General features: G+C 40.9%; 1 pseudogene; it reads left to right on the top strand.

Annotated features, from left to right (window-relative positions):
• Nucleotides 1-8,435: 8,435 nt before the first annotated feature.
• On the top strand, nucleotides 8,436-9,541 carry LOC108542577 (RNA-binding protein 4B pseudogene; annotated as a pseudogene).
• The last annotated feature ends 1,187 nt before the right edge of the window (nucleotides 9,542-10,728 follow it).

Below are 10,728 nucleotides of genomic sequence, written 5' to 3'. Positions count from 1 at the left end.
TTGAATTGGCTTTAGCTGAATAATCAATCACTGAAATAAATTTCACCTTAACTTATTGGATTGCCATAAGAATGTTTGGATAGAAAGAAACTAAAGTATCATAGAATCTCAAGGCAGTTCTCACCTGATAAATCCAGCTTCTGTATTTTTGAGATGAGAAAATAGAGGCTAAAACAGGCTTAAGGGTCTCAAGGTCTCTCAGTAAAGACAGACCCCAGGTATCTTAGCCTGTGGCTGCCAGAAGCAATTGCCTTGGAGAACTCTGTTCTCATTCCTGGACTTCTGGTTGCTCCTAAGCAGAAATATTCATTTGTGCCTGGTGTGGAAGATTATTTTCCTCAGGTTCAGTCACACTGCAGTGTGGAAAGGGATTTAGTTTAATACCTGAGTGGGCAAATGTGGTGCAAGAGGTTTGTACACTGAAATACCTATGTGAAAATCTTCTTACCTGCCATCTCCTTGGCGGCATTCAGGCGCATGTGGACACCTTGTCCCAAGGAGGCTGGATGAAGGCCAGAAGTCTTGCACAGCAAATGTGTGTGTTGAATCAACATTTCTGGTTATGACTCTTCAGGGACTCTTCTTTGAAGATTATGCAACTCCAGCTAAGAGGATGGGCTTTCCTTACTAGCTTTGCACACTGAATTAACTTTTAAAAAACAAACAACAGCTTCTCTACCCTCTTTTAGACAAGTTTTTATTTCTCTGTTTCTGGCTAAGTAGTGTTTAGGGAAGGGAGAGAGAATTCTGTTAGACATGACAATGTTTTCTAATTTTGTTTTAATTTGCAAGTCATTTTAATTTGTGGAATTTGAAAGAAGCATAAATCAAGTGAAAATATTATTGCACATTTAAAAAAAGAAAGCTCTCATTTGTTTTCAAAATACAACAGGTTCCTCTGCTTAATGATTTCATTTTTGCCATTTATGTGAATCCCAAATTTTAAAAATCAATTTAGTTTCAAAACTAGGCAAAATGGGCTGGGTGTGGTGGTTCATGCCTGTAATCCCAGCTATTTGGGAGGCTGAGGCACAAGAATTGCTTGAACCCGGGAGGTGGAGGCTGCAGTGAGGCAAGATCATGCCACTGCACTCCAGCCTAGGGGACAGAGTCCCTAGGAAAAACAAACTCATAACCAGTGAGACCCTGTCTCAAAAAACAAATAAACAAACAAACAAACAAACAAAAAAACACACATAATCTGTCAAAACTCTTTCTTAGTATCACATGGCCCTGGTTACCTGGCTGAAATTTTTACCATTTATTATTGTTTCAGGTGGCTTAGGATTATTCATTTCCCTTGGTCTCATAGTTCTGTATGGAAGACTTCTTTTCTTAAAGTAACATCCCTGGTCTCTTTTTACCCCCCTACCTCTGCTGTTTGGGCATAAGAACTGGGCATGCATGACTCAGCCTCTTGGACCCCACTTCCCTGTTATCTCGGCTGCCTGCAGAGAGTATGTTTTTAGTCTGTTCTCTACATAGTGTTGTTAGTGGGGCACATTCCATCCCTGTGAAGAAAACCTATGGCTTTCCACCTCTTCCTGTGACCAAGCAGACAAGTTTAATTTGGGACAAAATGTAAGTCACAGATCTAAAACCATGTTCTCCACTCTAGCTTTACCAGCGATCAAGATAAAGTTTTTTTTCATTTTTGTTGTTGTTGTTGTTGTTGTTGTTGTTTTTTTGAGACGCAGTCTCACTCTGTTGCCCAGGCTGGAGTGCAGTGGTGCGATCTAGGCGGGCTGCAACCTCCTCCCCCTGAGATCAAGCGATTCTCCTGCCTCAGCCTCCGAGTAGCTGGGATTACAGGCGTGCGCCACCACACTGGGCTAATTTTTATATTTTTAGTAGAGACGAGGTTTTGCCATGTTGGCCAGGCTGGTCTTGAACTCCTGACCTCATGTGATCTGCCTGCCTCTGCCTCCCAAAGTTCTGGGATTGCAGGTAGGAGCCACGGTGCCCAGCCCAAGATAAAGTCTTGATTTTCAACTGTCTGACTCTTGTGTCTATCTCTCAGTTGGTCTTAAACTTGGGTGAGGAAAAAAGGGCTTAGCTCTGTAAAACCTCAACACTTATAATGTTGTATAGGCAAATTCTTAATGTTTTTCTATAACCTAATTATTTGGACTAGAAGTAATCTATTTTGGTCAATATTTCAAGTGTGGAAAGCACTACTATAGAAACTGTAACAAATCTGAATCATTTAGGAATAAGCTTTGTTTATTTTTTATGTTTTGGTTTTTTAAAAAAATTCCCATTACGTACAATTAGAAAAATAGAAAAAAGAAGTAGGATAAATACTCTTATTATAAGACCCCCATTCAAAATATACTAAAATCACTGTGTTAGTATATTTCCACTAAGAATATTTTCTGGGGTGTACATGGTGTCTCATGCCTGTAATCCCAGCACTTTGGGAGGCTGAGGCAGGCAGATCACTTGAGGCCAGGAGTTCGATACCAGCCTGGCCAACATGGTGAAACCCTGTCTCTACTAAAAATACAAAAATTAGCCAGGCATGGTGGTCTGTGCCTATAATCCCAGCTACTTGGGAGGCTGAGGCACAAAAATCACTTGAATCCGGGGGCAGAGGTTGCAGTGAGCCAATATCATGCTGCTGCACTATAGCCTGGGCAACAGAGCAAGACCCTCTCTCCAAAAATAAATAAATAAATAAATAAATAAATAAATAAATAAATACAATATTTTTAGTGAGTAACACATCCTTGTGGCTGCATTAGTAATTTTTTTTTTTTTTTTTTTTTTTTTTTGAGGCAGGAGTTCTCGCTCTGGTCGCCCGGGCTGGAGTGCAGTGGCCAGATCTCAGGCTCACTGCCAAGCTCCGCCTCCCGGGTTTACACCATTCTCCTGCCTCAGCCTCCACGAGTAGCTGGGACTACAGGCCGCCCCGCCACCTCGCCCGGGGCAGTTTTGTTTTTTAGTAGAAGACGGGTTTTCCACCGTCGTTAGCCAGGATGGTCTCGCATCTCCTGACCTCGTGATCCGCCCGTTCTCGGACCTCCCAAAGTGCTGGGATTACAGGGATGAACCACCGCGCCCGGCCTGCATTAGTAATTTTGTAAGGGAGGCTGCTGATATATGATTGATCACTGCAAAAACAGAATCTTGACTTAATAATTAGTTGTGGTCTACCTAATTTATCTATACCTAAAGAGCTTTTTATATTTAGAACTTTAGGAAGACAATAATTTGTTGAGAATGACCAATCCACTCATTGTGAGAAGAACTAGAGTTTGCTTACAAGATTACATGCAACAAACTACAAAAAATGAACGGTGACATATGACTCCAGACCCTAGTTCTTCCTCATAAAGAACTAGTGGTAACCTTTTTCCAGCATGCGTTTCTTCCAGCAGTCCACAGAATTGTTTGTGGCCTGCTGCCTTGCTATGTATGGACCTCACCAGAAGCCATGTGATGCGTCAGCTCTGTTTCCCCTGCTAAGTACAATGGCTGACCACTAAGCTCCCTCCAGTGGGCTATTCACCTATGCTCTCCTTGGGGCTGTAATCTCTCTGCCCAGTCAGTTTTCTCTTGAGCACTGTAATCGTGGGAGGGACATGTTTAACACCTTTCAGTGGAAAGACTCATTTCCTTTGGAGTCTAAGTTGAAGAAGGATATTCTCACAGGCAGGTCGTAGACCGTGTTAAACACTTCCTGTGTGATGTCATTTAACACTGCAATCTCCTACAACCTAGCAGTAATGCACAGGGACTAATGTCATCCACCAATGTGGGCTACGTGGGCTTTATTTTAAAACAGAGTTGTAAATTATGTAATGTACCACATATATCCAATAAAAGACAGGATTTTTGTAAAAATATTCCTCAGAAAAGAGTCACCATACGTTCAAGTCCTTACAAAGTTGATCATACTATAGAAGGCTCCTTCTCAATTATTTTGTTTTGAATAACAACTTACTGTTTAGATAATACATGTTAGTTTGAAAAAAACTTCAGCCAATGTTAGTTCTTCACGTTTATTGAGGTCATCTGCTGGAATATTTAAAAGTTACTGAAAAACTTACTATGGAGTGAATAATTCACCCTATTACTGAGTCAGTAATAACCCTGAGGTTATTACTACACAATTTTAAGTGCTGGTTACATTTATAAAGTAAGTTTTAAAAAATTACTTTAAAATATAAGTGGTTATATTAATACATACCTATGTGGCAAATTAGAAAATTATCTATCCTACAATTCAATAAAAAAGACAAATAATCCAATTAAAAATGGGCAAAGAATCTGAATAGACATTTCTCCAAGAAAACTGTATAAGAGACCAATAAACACATGAAGAGGTGCTTAGAATTATAAGTCACAGAAGGACAAATCAAAACTACAATAAGATACTACTTCATACCCACTAGGTTGGCTGGAAACAAAAAGTCAGATAACCACAAATGTTGTTGAGGATGTGGAGAAATTAGAATTCTCATACACTGCAAGTGGGAATGTAAAATGGTGCAGCTGCTTTGAAAAAAAAGTCTGACAGTTCCTCAAATGATTAAATATAGTATTACCATATTCTAGTCCAGGTATATGCCCAAGCAAAATGAAAACATATGTCCACATAGAAACATGTGCATGAATGTTTATAGCAACTTTCTTCATAATAGCCAAAAGCTGGAAACACCCAAATGTTTATCAACTGATGAATGGATAAACAAGACATTGTATATTTATACAGTGGAATATTATTTAACTGTAGAAAGAAATGAAGTACTGGTATATGCTACAACATGGACAACCCTTGAACATATCATGCCAAGTAAAAGAAGCGAGTCACAAAGGACCACATAATATATGATTTGATTTGTATGAAAGTCCCAGACAGGGAACTCTATAAATCAGAAATTAGATCACAGGTTACTTGGGCCTGGGGGAGGGGATGGGTAGATAAGAAGGTGGTAGTTAAAGGGTATGGAGATTTCTTTTTGAAGTGATGAAAATGTTTTAAAGCTGATTGTGGTGATGGTTACATATATCTGTGAATATACTAAAAAAATTGGATTACACTTTACATTGTGAGTTGCATGGTATGTGAATTCTATCTCAAAAATTCAACATCTGTTGATAAAATACGATTATCCACTGAAAAAAAGGTCAACTGTCCTAATAGTTTATAGCTGGTTGATTGTAGCTTATAATAAAAATTCCAGGGTCAGGAGCCTATATAAAATAAAAAGTAGTATATCCAAATAAGATAAAACAAAACTAAGTTTTATTTTGTTTTGTTTGAGACAGAGTCTCACTCTGTTGCCCAGGCTAGAGTGCAGTGGCATGATCTCAGCTCACTGTAGCATCCATCTCCTGGGTTCAAGCAATTCTCCTGCCTCAGCCACCTGAATAGCTGGGATTACAGGTGCGCACCACCATGCCTGGCTAATTTTTGTATTTTTAGTAGAGATGGTGTTTCACCATGTTGGCCAGGCTGGTCTTGAACTCCTGACCTCAAGTGATCTGCCCACTTTTGCCTCCCAAAGTGCTGGGATTACAGGCATAAGCCACCACGCCCAGCCGTTTTTGTTTTGAGACAAGGTCTTGTTCTGTTGCCCAGGCTGGAGTGCAATGGTGTGATGATAGCTCACTGGAGCCTCAACCTCCCGGGCTAAAGTGATCCTCCCACTTTCACCTCCCGAAGTGTTGGGATTATAGGCATAAGCCACCATGACCACCCAAAAATAAAACTAATACACAGACATTAAGTCACTCTTGATGGATGTTAGGAAACCAACTCATTATTCTGAAAACTAATAAAGAGAAGGAATCACACATTTATCTTGCTTTTCCTGAAGACTGCACCTTAGCGTAATCGAAAGCTGATAAGAGAACATGTTTCCTTAGAGAAGTATTCTAGCTAACAAATGAAGAAGAAAGGATAGAATCAGAGTATCACCATTTTGCACCCTTTCTGAAATAGTGAATCTAGGTAGTGATGATTAATGGCTATAATAACACAAAAAGAAAAACAACAAACCAGTTAGCCTCTTGATGAACGTGCTAAGAAATATTCTTGCCAATAAATAGAATGTGAATGTGATAAAGTCTCTAGAGCTACCTACTAGTTCCCAGGAGATAAATGTGAGTAGAGGAACATGTTACGAGATACCACAGGAATGCAGTCAGCAAAATTCCAGATGTGAGAAACTCTAAAGAGCCAATCAACAAATGAATTGTATGCAAGGAAAAAAGAGCCAGAGGAAGGAGGACACTCATAGATTAAAAGATAATTTAAAAACCTATCAACTAAATGCAAGGTATGGACCTAGTCTGGATCCTGATTTAAACAACTTTATGACACAATTGGGGAAATCTGAACACTTACTACATGTTTAATGATGTGAAGAAATTATTAATTTTTAGGTATTATAATGCTATTGCAGTTATATTTCTTAAAAGAGCTTTCTCTTAGGGATACATATTGACATATTTTGGGTGAAATGATAAGATGTCTGGGATTTGCTTAAAAACAATTCAGGAAGGAGGGCATGGAGGATTATGAACAAAACGTTGGCCATGAGTTGATAGTTGTTGAGGTTTTGTTTGGTTTTGTTTTGTTTTTTTGAGGTGGAGTCTTGCCCTGTCACCCAGGCTGGAGGGCAGTGGCACAATCTCGGCTCACTGTAACTTCTGCCTCCCAGGTTCAAGGGATTCTCCTGCCTCAGCCTCCCGAGTAGCTGCGACTACAGGTGGTACCACCATGCCCGGCTAATTTTTTTCGTATTTGTAGTAAAGATGGGGTTTCATCATGTTAGCCAGGATGGTCTTGATCTCCTGACCTTGTGACCTGCCAGCCTCAGCCTCCCAACGTGCTGGGATTACAGCCATGAGCCACCTCACCCAACCTTTGTTGATATTTCTATATACTTCTATTTGTGTTCGAAATTTTCTGTAATAAATTTTGTTTCTTTGTTTGCTTTTGAGACAGGATCTTGCTCTGTTGTCCAGGCTGGAGTGCAGTGGCACGATCATGGCTCACTGTAGCCTCCAAATCCTGGGTTCAAGCAATTATCTCACCTCAGCCTCTGGAGTAGCTGGGACCACAGGTGCATACCACCATGCCTGGCTAATTTTTTTTTTTTTTTTTTTTTTTTTTTGGTAAAGATGGGGTTATCCCTATGTTGCTCAGTCTGGTCTTGAACTCCTGGGATCCTCCCTCCTTAGCCTCCCAAAATGCTGGGATTTCAGGCGTGAGCCACCATACCCAGTCTGTAATAATTTTTTTTGTTTTTAAGAAGAAAATACTATGTTGCAAATCGTTTGGGTAGAAGTGAAGATGAGGTGGTCAGGAAAATTGGTAGAGAACATCTCTTTAGAGGTGATGGAAGACACTGACATGAAACATGCCTTTAAAAAGTTTGAATAAAATGTTTTCATAAAATATGTGAGTGGGAAAAGGCAATTAAAAAAACTGTTTTTTAATACATATAATTTTGTATATGCATTTTAAACTAAATTACTAAGTTAAATATTGTAAGAAGATAGTTAAACATTTCATCTGTGCTTCAGTGGCCAAAATGACTTGGCTCTCTGATGAGTGCAGCCCCAGGCTCCAAATTCCTGACTGCCCTCCTCTCTTGTGGCGGCATTCCTGGAAGGCAGTGGATCTGGAAGCACCAGCGGCCGCCCCGCAGACCGTGAGAACTACTACTGCACAAGCACATCCTACCTGACCATGGGGCAGGAGCACAACCACGCTGTGGTATGCAGGGCTGAGGCCTTCCATGCCGTGAAGGCAACCAACACTTCCAAGTTCTGCCCTCATAGATGTGTTGTAGACCAGCTCAACCATCACAATGTCACCAAGAAAAAGCCCTAACTCTGAGCCATAACTCTAGATTTTATAGATCATGGTGCTGCCCTGTTTTTACCTATCCTTGGAACTGAAAACTGTAGCTTCTACAGAAATGTGAGCCTTTGAACAGGGATCTTATTAAGGCTGTTAAATCAAGTTTAGTCTAAAGCTGCCTCCTTACATATTTTGATTTTGGCCTAAAGTTTTCTCCGTGCGTCATGAACTATAACAAGTGGAGCTATAAACACACTGTAGCCTACACATGTGCCAATCTCTGAGTTTTGACCAATCACATATAGTCAACTGTTCAAACTGTGTTCAAATAAGGCAAACGCTGAGCTGTAACCAATCTGGCTGTTTCTGTACCTCACTTCTGTTTTCTGCACGTCACTTTCCTTTTCCTGTCCATAAATCTCCTTCCACCATGTGGCTGCCCTGGAGTCTCTGAGCCTACTCTGGCTCCGGATTTGTGAATCGTTCGTTGCTCAGTTAAACTCTTTTAAATTTAATTTTGGCTGAAATTTTTCTTTTATCAAGACAAATGATTTTTTAGGGTTCTCTCTGATGCAGGAGTTACCTCTGCCGCTGCCATCCAGAGGCGCTTGTCAGGATGGTGAAGCTGTTCATCAGAAACCTGCCCCAGGAGGCCACAGAGCACGAGAGCCGCTCTCTTTTCAAGCAGTATGGGAAGGTGCTGGAATATGACATCATTAAGAACTACGGCTTTGTACACACAGAAGACAAGACAGTGGCTGAGGATGCCATACACAATCTGCACTACTACAAGCTTCATGGGGTGAACATCAACATTGAAGCCAACAAGAGTAAGAGCAAAGCTTCAACCAAGTTACACGTGGGTAATATCAGTCCCACTTGTACCAACCAAGAGCTTCGAGTCAAGTTTGAGAAGTATGGTCCAGTCATCGAATGTGACATCGTGAAAGATTATGCTTTCATACACATGGAATATATAAGGAGTGGTCAGACGATGCAGTGGAGACCATCAGGGGCCTTGACAACACAGAGTTTCAAGGCAAGATAATGCATGTGCAGTTGTCCACAAGCCGGCTTCAAACTGCCCCTGGGATGGGAGACTGCTATCTCCCAGATAGTGTGGCTGCTATCAGTGTAAGAAAGAAGGTCACTGATCCAAAGAGGGCCCAGTAGATCACACAGGTTGTGTGGCAGACTTTACTGAGCAGTATAATGAACAGTATGGAGCAGTTCACACGCCTTATACCCTGGGCTATGGGGAATCCAGGTATTACAACGATGCATAAGGAGCATCTATAAGCGATACTATTAGTGATGCTGGGTCTGCTTTTATGAGGCAGTAGCAATAGCGGCAGCAGCAGCTTCTGCATATAACTAGGCAGAGCAGACCATGTCCCATCTGCCTCAAGTCCAAAGTACAACTGTGACCAGCCACCTCAACTCTATTTCTGCTAATACCTACGACAGACACCTATTGCCAAGCTCCCGCGCTGCTGCCACTTCAGCTGCTATGGCTGCTGCTCCGGCCACCAATTCCTCCTATTATGGAACGGACAGGAGCCTTACCGTGTCGCCATGCTCCCCACAGTTGGAGAGGGCTATGGTTATGGGCCAGAGAGTGAGTTATCTCAGGCTTCAGCAGCTATACGGAATTCTCTACATGGCATGGCCCGGTATGAACAGGAGCAGTATATGGACCAAGCCTGATATTCAGCCTTTTAAAAACTGGAGGTAGAATAATTGCAGACTGAACCTCCGCCGCGGGCATATATGAGAACTTGCTCCGTGCGGTCCACTTTGCCAGGATGTTTCCATTGCTTCACGTTTCAGTAAACAAAAGAAGTTTGTGACCAGCTATGTTTTCTTTCTTAATTTAATTCTTCTAAGTTGACTTTTCTTTCCTCCTGATACTAGTCTCTGCAGCCTTTTTACTCTGTTCCTTATATTCTCAACCTCTGAACAGTCCTGGGTAAGGATTATGCTGGCATCCCCTTTTTCCTGTGCATTGGAACCCCTCTTATCTTGCTTTTCCTAGGAGTTGAATACTTCTCCCTGCCTACCTGCAGCATCTCCTTTCTCTTTAAAATGACCATGTAGTGGCAAGCAGCCTTTTATTCTTCTCTGTTAGTTCTGGACTCTAACATTGAAGTTAATCTTCTGAAATTGCTAGAACAATTGGGGGTTTTATTGTTGTTTGTTTTTTTATATCTGACCTGTGATGGTGTTACAGTATTAGCTGAAATTTAGCCTTGTTTTACTCCACTCCTCCCATTTTTTAATAATTTTTTGACAAATAAACATTTCTAACACTTAAGAAAAAAAAGACATAAACATGAGCATGGTGGTCTGCATATAGAATATCTGGGGCTCTAAACTCCCTAACATTTAAAAGTATAATCACGGTCCTATTGTGTTTCTTATTTCTTTAGCCCGATAGGAAGATATCAGGGTTTTCCTGTGTGACAGATGATAAAAAAGATATTTTGAATGAAAGCTGCAATAAATCTACAAACTATGATTTGGGGTCCTTGCTTAAGCATGAGATATTTGATGAGGACTTTGTAATGTGACATTAGTTTTCATACCTTCTGTCAAAAATAATTGCCTAAGGCCAGGCACAGTGCCTTACATCTGTAATGCAGTGTTTGGAAGGCTGAGGCTAGAGGATCACTTGAACCCAGCAGTTCGGCTGCGATTGTGCCACTGTACTCCAGTCTGAGTGACAGAGCAAGGCCCTACTTGAAGGAGAAAGAGAAGGAGAAGAAGGAGAAGAATAAGGAGAACTACCTAAACTTAGTGGAAATATAAGCTTTTTCAGTTAAACATACTCCTAAAAAATAGCATTTTCTTCTGGGAGTTGACTACTGAAAATAGCATTTTCTTCTGGCATTGCTAAAAGTTTATTCAAG

Source organism: Rhinopithecus bieti, unplaced genomic scaffold (genome assembly GCF_001698545.2).
Source record: "Rhinopithecus bieti isolate Rb0 unplaced genomic scaffold, ASM169854v2 scaffold_73, whole genome shotgun sequence".
Lineage (NCBI taxonomy): Eukaryota > Metazoa > Chordata > Mammalia > Primates > Cercopithecidae > Rhinopithecus > Rhinopithecus bieti.
Note: the sequence above shows the minus strand (reverse complement) of the source record. Positions and strands in the feature narration are given on the sequence as shown.